The sequence below is a fragment of the Chrysochloris asiatica genome, unplaced genomic scaffold, assembly GCF_000296735.1.
Source record: "Chrysochloris asiatica unplaced genomic scaffold, ChrAsi1.0 scaffold00012, whole genome shotgun sequence".
NCBI lineage: Eukaryota > Metazoa > Chordata > Mammalia > Afrosoricida > Chrysochloridae > Chrysochloris > Chrysochloris asiatica.
The window spans coordinates 4,024,635-4,034,160 of NW_006408530.1; the positions used below are offsets into that span (position 1 = coordinate 4,024,635).

The 9,526-nt window shown below is 37.2% G+C and overlaps 1 protein-coding gene across 1 annotated transcript in view; it reads right to left on the bottom strand.

Moving 5' to 3' along the window:
• The window catches only part of GALNT13 (UDP-N-acetyl-alpha-D-galactosamine:polypeptide N-acetylgalactosaminyltransferase 13 (GalNAc-T13)), a 917,208-nt gene that overhangs the window by 447,041 nt on the left and 460,641 nt on the right, over positions 1-9,526 (bottom strand). The window lies entirely within an intron of this gene.

Below are 9,526 nucleotides of genomic sequence, written 5' to 3' on the forward strand. Positions count from 1 at the left end.
TCTCTCTCTCGCTCTCTCTCTCTCTGTATATATATATACATATATGGATATAGCTAGATATGAAAAGATTGCAACTATTGACAATGATAACAATAACTATGACATAAATATAATCTAATGAGCACTGACTACATGACAAGCATAGATCCTTACTCATCACTACTTCCACAAAGTAAGTAATTTAGTATCCTTGTTTATTTAATGAGGAAAATAAGCCAAAGGGAAAATGAAAACATCATTGCTTTGTAAAAAGAATAGTCAAGTAGGGACATTTATAATAAAGATTCATAATAAAATTGGGTATTAAAATTTTGAAAAATCAAATGATTATTAAAAGGACTGTAATAAAAGTTCCAACAGAGACAAACAAAGATGAGTAGGGCATGGGGATGATAAAGATGATGTAATTGGTGTTACTAGAATATTAGTGTTAGAATATACAGTATGACATAGGGAGGAGTCTTGGTGAGACACTGTAACATAAGCATTGGACTGCTCACTGCAAAGTTGGCGGTTCCAACCCACCAGTGCTCACTGGACACCCTATACAGTGTCGCTGAGTTGGAACCAACTTAACAGTACAAAACAACAACAGGGAGCAGTAAGTAAGACACATTGTTGGAAAGGTAGCCAAAAGTTCAATTATACAGGGGTCATGCATACTTTGTGTGGACACATACAGCATACTGTCCCCTGTTGAGAGTCACTTCAAAGGAATAGAGAGCTCAGTAATCAAAGCAGCTGGTGACAGAAAACTGAATTGTTTCACAATGAACTTATAACAGATGTTAGTTAAAAGCACCATGTATCCATTAAAATATGATATTATTGAAGAAATAAACTATATTTCAAACTTTCGTTTTAAAACAAGAAAAGTAGTTCTTTAGTAAATTATTATTTTAGACACTCATTAAATAAGTACTTAGTTTATCAACTCATTTAAACAGTACTTAGGCTCTTAACTATAAAGCAAAGATGTCACTTTGATAACCAAAGTATGCCTGGCCCAAGCCATGGCCTTTTAAATCATCTCATATACCTGTGAAAGCTGAAAAAAAAAAAAAAAGAAAGAAAGATTGAAGAATTCATGTATTTGAATTATGGTGTTGGCTCTCAATGTTGACTGCATCTTGGACAGCAAGAGCAAAGGAATATGGCTTACAGGAAGTACAACCTGATTGTTCCTTAGAACAGAATGACAAAACTACAGCTTCCTTACTTTGGACATCATCAGGAAGACCAATTGATTGACCAATTGTTTTACCAAGGGAAATCCTCCTTGAGACAGAATGGCATAGAAGTTGCAATAATGGGATCAAACATATCCGGAATTATGAAGATGGTACAGAACCCAATAACCATGGACAACAAGCACTTAACATGTTTTAAAATCATGTGTCACGATAACACTCATATAAATTAGAAACAATTTTCCACATGATAATTGTAGATTTGTAGGAAGATATTCACCTTCCATCCATCCCAACCTAACTCACTGCCTTCAAGTTTATACTGACTCCTAATGACCTGGTAGCGTAGTGGTTACGAATCGGGCTGCAAACCGCAAGGTCAGCAGTTCGAAACTACCAGCTGTTCCGAGGGAGAAAGATGAAGCTTTCTGCTTCCGTAAAGATATACAGACTCGGAAACCCTGCTCAGGGTCGCTATGGGTCGGAATCGACTCGATGGCACTTAACAACAACAACAACAACAATGACCCTGTAGACCAAAGTATAAATGCCATACAGAGTTTCCAAGATGGAAACAGACTCACATTTTTCTCCCAGGGAACAGCTGGTGGTTTCAAACCATCAAGCTTTCAGCTAGCAGCTAGTGCTTTTAACCACTACACCACTGCAGCTCCTTGTGTGTCCATCCACCATTATTCCTCCATTTGTCTAGCTCTCTGTGCATCCATTCATTCATTCATCACTTATTCAATATGCACATATGAGAACTACACTAATCTCCACATTAGTTTCCAGAGTTGTTGTTGTTAAGGGTCATTGAGTGAGTTCTGACTCACACCAACCCTATATAGGGTTTCTAAGGAGTGGCTGATGGGTTTGAACTGCCAACCTTGCAGTTAGCAGTTCAGTGCTTACTGAACAGCACCACACCTTATCTTTCTAGGGCTAGTATAGCATAAAAAAAGTATAGCATAAAATAATTACATAATTACCATATGATGTAATCAGTTCTAAGATAGAGGCTTGTGCAGGCTAGTTTCTGCCTATGAAGGAGCAAAATAATGAATGATACTTCATGTGAGCCTCAAAAGGAATAACGTACCAATGTGGATCACAAGAAAATATATTATGTCTGAGACTATTCATGATGTTTTCAGTTTCTTTTTAAAAAATATTTTATTGTGATTGGTGTGAAAGTTCACAGAGCAAATTAATTTTCTATTTAATAGTTTATACACATTATGGTCTTGTGACATTAGTTGTAAGCCCCTCAATGTAACAGCGCTCCTCCCACTTCCTCCCTGGGCTCCATGTTTCCACTTACACAACTTTCCTGCCCCTGCCTGCTTTCCAAATTTCATTTTTGGGGAAATGATGCCCTTTTGGTCTTGTTTGGTTGATTGTTCTGAGGAGAGTGTTCCTCACGGGTGTTGCAGTTTACTTTATAGGCTTGTTTATTATTTGACTGAAAGGTGATCTCTGGGAGTGGGTCCAGTTCCAGGTTTGAAGGGTATCTAGAGTCATAGCCCCAAGGGTTCCATTAGTTTCTTTCATATCAGTAAGTCTGATCTTTTCTGGACTTTGCTCTACATATTCATAATTTTTTGTGGTTATAGAATACAGCACTAAGATTGTTGGTGTTAGATGGCATCACGTCAGTTCTGACTCATAGTGACCCTATGCACAATGAACCTCAATACTGCCATCATCCTCACAATTGTTATGCTTGAGTCCACTGCTGCTGCCACTTTGCCATTCCATCTTGTTGGGGGTCTTCCTCTTATTCGCTGACACTCCATCTTACCAAGCATGATGTCTTTCTTCAGGGACTAGTCCCTTCTAATACTATGTTGGAAGTATAAGAGATGGAATCTTGCTTTCCAGGCTTCTACGGAGCATTCTGACTGTACTTCTTCCTACACAGATTTGTTTGTTCATATGGCAGTCCATGGTCCTTTTAGTATTCCTCTCCAACACCATAAGTTAAATGCATCAATTCTTCTACTGTAGTCCTTATTCATTGTCCAACAGTACCCAAGGGGAAATGTTAAAAAAATTAAACAAATATGGAAACCAAATTATTAGAGATTTTTATGGCTTACTTTTGAGTTTATTTCATGGATTTGGGTAACTTTAACAGAAAATCAGCTTAATGGTTTAGAAATTTAAGTTTGGAAACCCTAGAATATGTATTGTAGTAAGATCAAAACCTGGGAAAAGAACATTTTTATAATTTGATCATTGCAAGTCTTAGAACATACTAATGTTCGCTCATCATTCAGGAGCTTTTAAACTAGAAATCAGGTACTAATGAACCACGTGAACATCAGTCTCCATAACCCTGAGACCAAAAGAACTAGAAGGTGCCCAGCTACCATGACAAACTGCTCTGAAAGTGTTAGAAAAGGCTTACATTAGAAGGTCCTGGGTAACATTTTGTGGAACAAAATTCAAAATCATAAACATAGACCAGGCTTACTGGTCAGATTGAGACTGGTGGAAACCTGAAACTATGGTCTTTGATCACCCTTCAGGTCTGGAATTAAGCTCACCTCTGTGGCTCAATTTTCAAACAAACAGATAGGAATATAGAGGAAACAACAACACTAATGAGGTATGCATAGCATAGAATAGACAAACATTTGAAATCAAAAGGGCATTATTTACCCGAGGACAAAATTTGAGAGGAACGGAAATAAGACACCTAAGGAGGAAGTGGGATAAATGATGATGTCACACTGAGGGGAATGCGGTCACTGAGATGAAACAAAGTACATGATTTGTTGAATATCAAACTTGATGATTTGTTCTGTTTACCTTCACTGATTTCACAATAAAATTTTAAATGAACTAAAACAAAAATAAAAAGTATACTCAAGAATTCAGTTATCATGCCCAGATATAAATGGTATTAATTTATTTATTCAATTAATATTTATTATTTGCTTACAATGTGTAAGGTACTCCTCTAGGGTAAGAATATGGTAGTAATGAGAAAGACTAAAATTTAGATTTCATATCAGCAAATTTAGGCTAAATCACTACATGATTTCAACAAAAGATAATCTGAGTTCCATGGCAACACAGAGAATAATGTATTGAGATAGATATTGTATTGGGGTTATGATAGTATATGGTTAGGATGACTAGAAAAGGGTTACCTGAGAAAGTTGATATTTGAATTTAGATTTGATTAATCTATGGAAATTAATCTGTGAAGACCTAGAGATAAAATGTCTCAAAGGAGAGAAAAAGAACATTTTAGAGAAGAATGAGCTTGAATGTTGACAGACAGTTTGTCAGGATCAAAATGGACTTGTAGTAGTATGATACAAGAGGAAGGGCAAAGCAATGGACAGAAGTCCTAGTGTGGTGCTGTGGATTATTGTGCTGGACTACAAAATCGATTTGAACCACAAGTTGTTCAGGATTACCAGCCTCTCCTTGGAAACCCAATACAGGGTCACTATGGGTCAGGACCAACCAGCTCAATGGCACTTAATAATAACAACAACAACAGGAGATAATAGCTTTGTATTTTATTTAAATAAAATCAGATCACCAGTCCCCCAGGGGGTGTGAATGTTCTGTGCTAGACTATTGTAAATAGGGTATGTTGTTGTTGTTATGTGCCGTGGAGTCAGTTCTGATTCATAGTGACCCTGTACAGCGTGTTTCCGAAGCTGTAAATCTTTACGGGTACAGAATACTTCATCTTTCTCCCACAAAACAGCTGGTAGTTTCAAACTGCTGACCATGAGATTGTTGTTGTTGTTGGTATGGGCCGTGGCGTCGGTTCCGATTCATAGTGACCCTGTGCAGGGTTTCCGAGGCTGTAAATCTTTATGGGAGCAGAAAGACTCATCTTTCTCCCATGGAACAGCTGGTCGTTTCGAATTGATGACCCTGAGGTTAGCAGCCAGATTCGTAACCACTTCACTACCAGAGATCCTTAAATAGGGCATAGGTAATGGTTTTAGTCCTTCTCTGACTTTACAAGGGGAAAGGAGAAGAATCAAACTCAGCATCAGCTCAAGGCTGAGTTCAGATATACCTCCACCCTTTAACTTCCTTATTAATCGGACACCAACTCTTCTTCACACAACACTGTACTGCCCAGCTGGGTTCAATAATTCATTACAATGATCACAAAGAACTCACAGACCATACTCATGAGTCTGGGGTTTATTAGGGAAGTTAACAGGTTGCAATTCAGGTTCAGAAATGCTCAAGATACACATCTTTGGTCAGAACAGCCCCTTCAATGCAGTGGCCACAGGCTGGCCTCTCTTTGGCCCTTGGTCCTTTGGGCTGACCTCTGCCCCCAGGAAGCCTAACAGTCTGCCGATGCTGTGGTTCTTGGTTCTGCTGCTACTCTTCTGTCACTCCTCTGCTACTTGTCTGGTGTCACAACTTTATGTTCCTTGACAAGTAGATTCCATGCACAGTGATCTTGGGGTCCAAAGGGCACACTCCACTTCTAGCTCTTCTTTCTTGGTAGTGGTGAGATCCTGTTTCTAAGATGGTTCATTTAAAACCAAGTAAGATGGCAAAACTGACCAATCTCTTTGTTAAATTTTCAAGTTTTTACAATGACAATGAACCCTGTTAACAATCACTAACAACTGAATCAGATAATTATTTCAGAAAACCTAGTTCTCCAATTAAGTGTCTGGTGGCACCCCACTCAGCAAGTGACTCTCCTGACCAAAGATGCTCAGTTTTACTCCTTCTGTGGGCCAGGAAGCCTACCAATCTGTCAAGATGTCTACCATCTTCTCTTACCAAGACCCATCAGGAAAAAAAAAATACTTTGGTGGGAGTTACAAAATTATGCCTAGAAGTAACATATTAAATAAATCACTGTGTATGGCTCAATGACTAAGTAAAGTTTGGTAATTAGAACCCACCTACTAACACATGGAAGAAAGGTCTGCAAATCTACTTCTGTAGATATTACAGTCAAGAAAATCCTATGGAACAATTCTACTATGACACACATGGAGTTGCCATGAGTCAGGATTGACTCAACAACATTTTTTTTTTCCTTAGTAGGTAAGGCATTTGAAATTTATTTAAATGAAATCACAATGTACTGAAAAGTTTTACTGGAGGTATTTAAAGTATCTGACTTAGTTTCTATTGCCTCCTCTTGCTACTTCCTGGGTAATGGATTATGGATAGACAACAGTGAAAACACAGGCAAGGGCAATGATTTGTTTTAGTAGCACTTAAGTATATGGAGAGAAGTGAATACATTCAGAATACATATGAAGGTAGGTAAACATGCTAGAATTGAAGGTGGGATGTAAATAAAATTGAATCATGATAAAGACTCCTGGAGTTTATTTCCAAAGCACTGGCTGAAAGTTCTCATTTACAGATATGGTTGGTAAATTGAAAGAGAAGCAGAGGGAAGGAATTCTCTGGAAATTCGGAAAAAGGAAGAACTTTCAAAATTCAGATTTAAATGGTTTAGAGTTATTTCAAAGTTGGAGAAGGTTTTGTGTCAAAATAATATATTTCCATTTTAAGAAAAGTGACATTAGACAGTATACAGAAAAGACAATTCTACTATAATTGGGTAGTCAGTTTTGACAGCTTCACAATAAGACTTTCAACCTCGATAAATTGAGAGCTTTCTATTGTGGACTTTCTATTGATAATAATAAATTATTAATCATCCAGATGTTAAATGTGAAAACCAAAGTGGAAGCAAACAAGGATGTGTATGAAACACACATATTTATTTCCTCAAGTCAATAATGTCTGTGACTTGTTATGATTGTTCATAATAAATTAGTTTATGTTGCTATTGTCATTAAATGTCATCAGGTTGGTTCTCACTCATAGCAACCTGGATAGGGTTTCTAAGGAGCAGCTGGTGGGTTTGAACCATTGACCGTGTGGTTAGCAGTCTGGTGTTCACCCTACACCCTATCGTGCCACACCAGGATTCCAAATTGGGTTACAAGAATTTTAAAATTCTAAGATAGTAGTGATTGAGATCTAGTTACAGCCCCTTGAGAACAAAAGTAAAAATGTAAAACATGTATTTCTTTAAACTTGTATATAAAATGTAGATTAATAGTGTATAGGCTGTTTCATAGACTGACTGAATCAGAATCTCCTTAATGCATATTAAAAGTCTTTACTTTTGCCCCCCCCCACACACCCAAATCCAATCTAAGACCTAATGTAGCAAACCATTCAATGTTTAACCATTGAATTACAAAATTTTCCTGCTTGCACCATTGCATTGTTAGGTTGAAACACTTGATAGTGATAATCTGGGATTATTGATATATGTCTCTATGTACAAAGAAATATGGTCATAGACTATTTGGAATATCAGAAACATCTACACATAAAATAGAAATGGATCTTCTTTTTTTTTTTTTAATATGATGTCATAGTGGTGAAAGGTTGACATACTTTGTGGGAGATTAGGGAATCATTTAACATACAAAATGTTTGTAATACAAGTGTGAACTTGATTATTATTACTTAGCTAGTAAAATAGCCTATATTTCCTACAGAGTCTTGGTATGGTGCTGTAGGATAAGTGCAGCACCATGAGGTCAGTATGAACCAGAAGGTCAACAATTCAAATTCACCAGCTGCTCCTTGTAAACTCTGTATGCTATGAGTCAGAATCAACTCATTGGCACTTAAGAACAACAATAGTAATTAGTTTCCTAAATAATTTAAATTACTCTGGGCTCCATGGAGGATGACTGAAGAAAGAGGGCTCTTATACTCACTATCCTATTATGTGAAGGATTCACTTGAAGGATCTCTGTTAAAAAAAAAAAAAAAAGAGAAAGAGAAAAAGATACCATCTCCATGTATACTTATACTAACTCAAGTGCAAAATTATGTGCTTAAGAATATCAAGAGAAGTAGCACTGCCTAAAAAAAAAAGATCTGTAAGAGGGTACATGAAGTAAGAAGATGTTTTAGGCTGAGTTCTCTAGAGAAGAAAACCAGCAAAACATATCTATGTAAAGACAGGTTTATAGAAAGGAAATGGCTCACACAGCTGCAGTCAGTCAGTCAGATGTCAGCTACTAACTGACATAGCTGCAAGGCTAACTAACCAAGAGTTACAGGTCAGATGGCAGGTTGAGTAGGTAAGATGGTTGAGTAGGTAAGATGGTTGGGTGGGTAAGATGGCAGGCTGCTGATGAGTCTAGGATCAGCAGGCAATAAAACAGGCCACTAGCTCAAGTCCAAAGAACCGGAGCTCATATGAGTAGCCAACTGCAGTGTTCAGATCCAGCAGGAAGCAAGCAAGCTCTTTCCAATTGTGAGTGTTCAATATATTGGAAATTGGCCACACCCCACAAGGAAATTTGCTTTCAATTGATTGGCTGCTCATAGCAGCGCTCATCATGGGTGATTACTATGTCTTAACTGTCAAACCATTGACAATCCTGGCCCAGTCAAGTTGACACAAAATTTTACCTATCACAGAATATAAAGATAAAATATTGGTATTCTTCAAAGAGTAGCTCAAACATCACAATACTGTGATTTTACTGAATGCCCTGATGCAATCCTTTTCCCTGAAATGCAAAGTTTTTATTTTCTCCAATATCAGTGCTCTCTGAACATAGATTTTATAAATGTCTGTATTATTATTCTGTCATATAGTCAACTATCTATTTTGATTGGTAGGGTGAAACTTCTCCTACAGTCAGGCACATGATTAGTGCTTCATAAAACTAAATAAATTGAAGACTCAACATTGTAAGCTATACAAAACCAGAAGGTTACTTTCATTACCAGCTTAGTTATAAAAATGTGACTGTCAAGAGACAAATTGTAAACAGCAACAATAAAGTTAGATGAGTCTCTCAGAGTCTCTGGGACAAGTACACATCACAGCGCTAATGTTCATCGGTAAGAGTCACTCTAAGCAAACAGGAAGTTAGATGACTGCAAAACACTGTCAGACACAAATCTTTCTGGACATACCTGCTCAACTAAATGCCATTTTTAAAATGAAAACAAAGAGTTCTCAAAGGCGAGGGTACAATCACATGAGTCATTATTAAACCAAATGTGAAGTTATCAGGGTTTTTTTTGATATCTCTCCATTTAGGTCTATATACTTTTGAAGGCAGTGCTTCCATTTCTGTAACTGTTTCCCAAAGATTCTGCACTCTTCGATTTAAACCATGTCAAAAAGGCAGTTTTTAGCATCCTTGAAGAATAGAAATCATGTTCCTTTTAAATATTCTTTGAGTTTGGAAAAGATAAAGAACTTTGAAGTTGCAATCTCTACACTGTAGAGCAAATGGAGTAAGATTTCCTAATGGAATCCTTGAAGG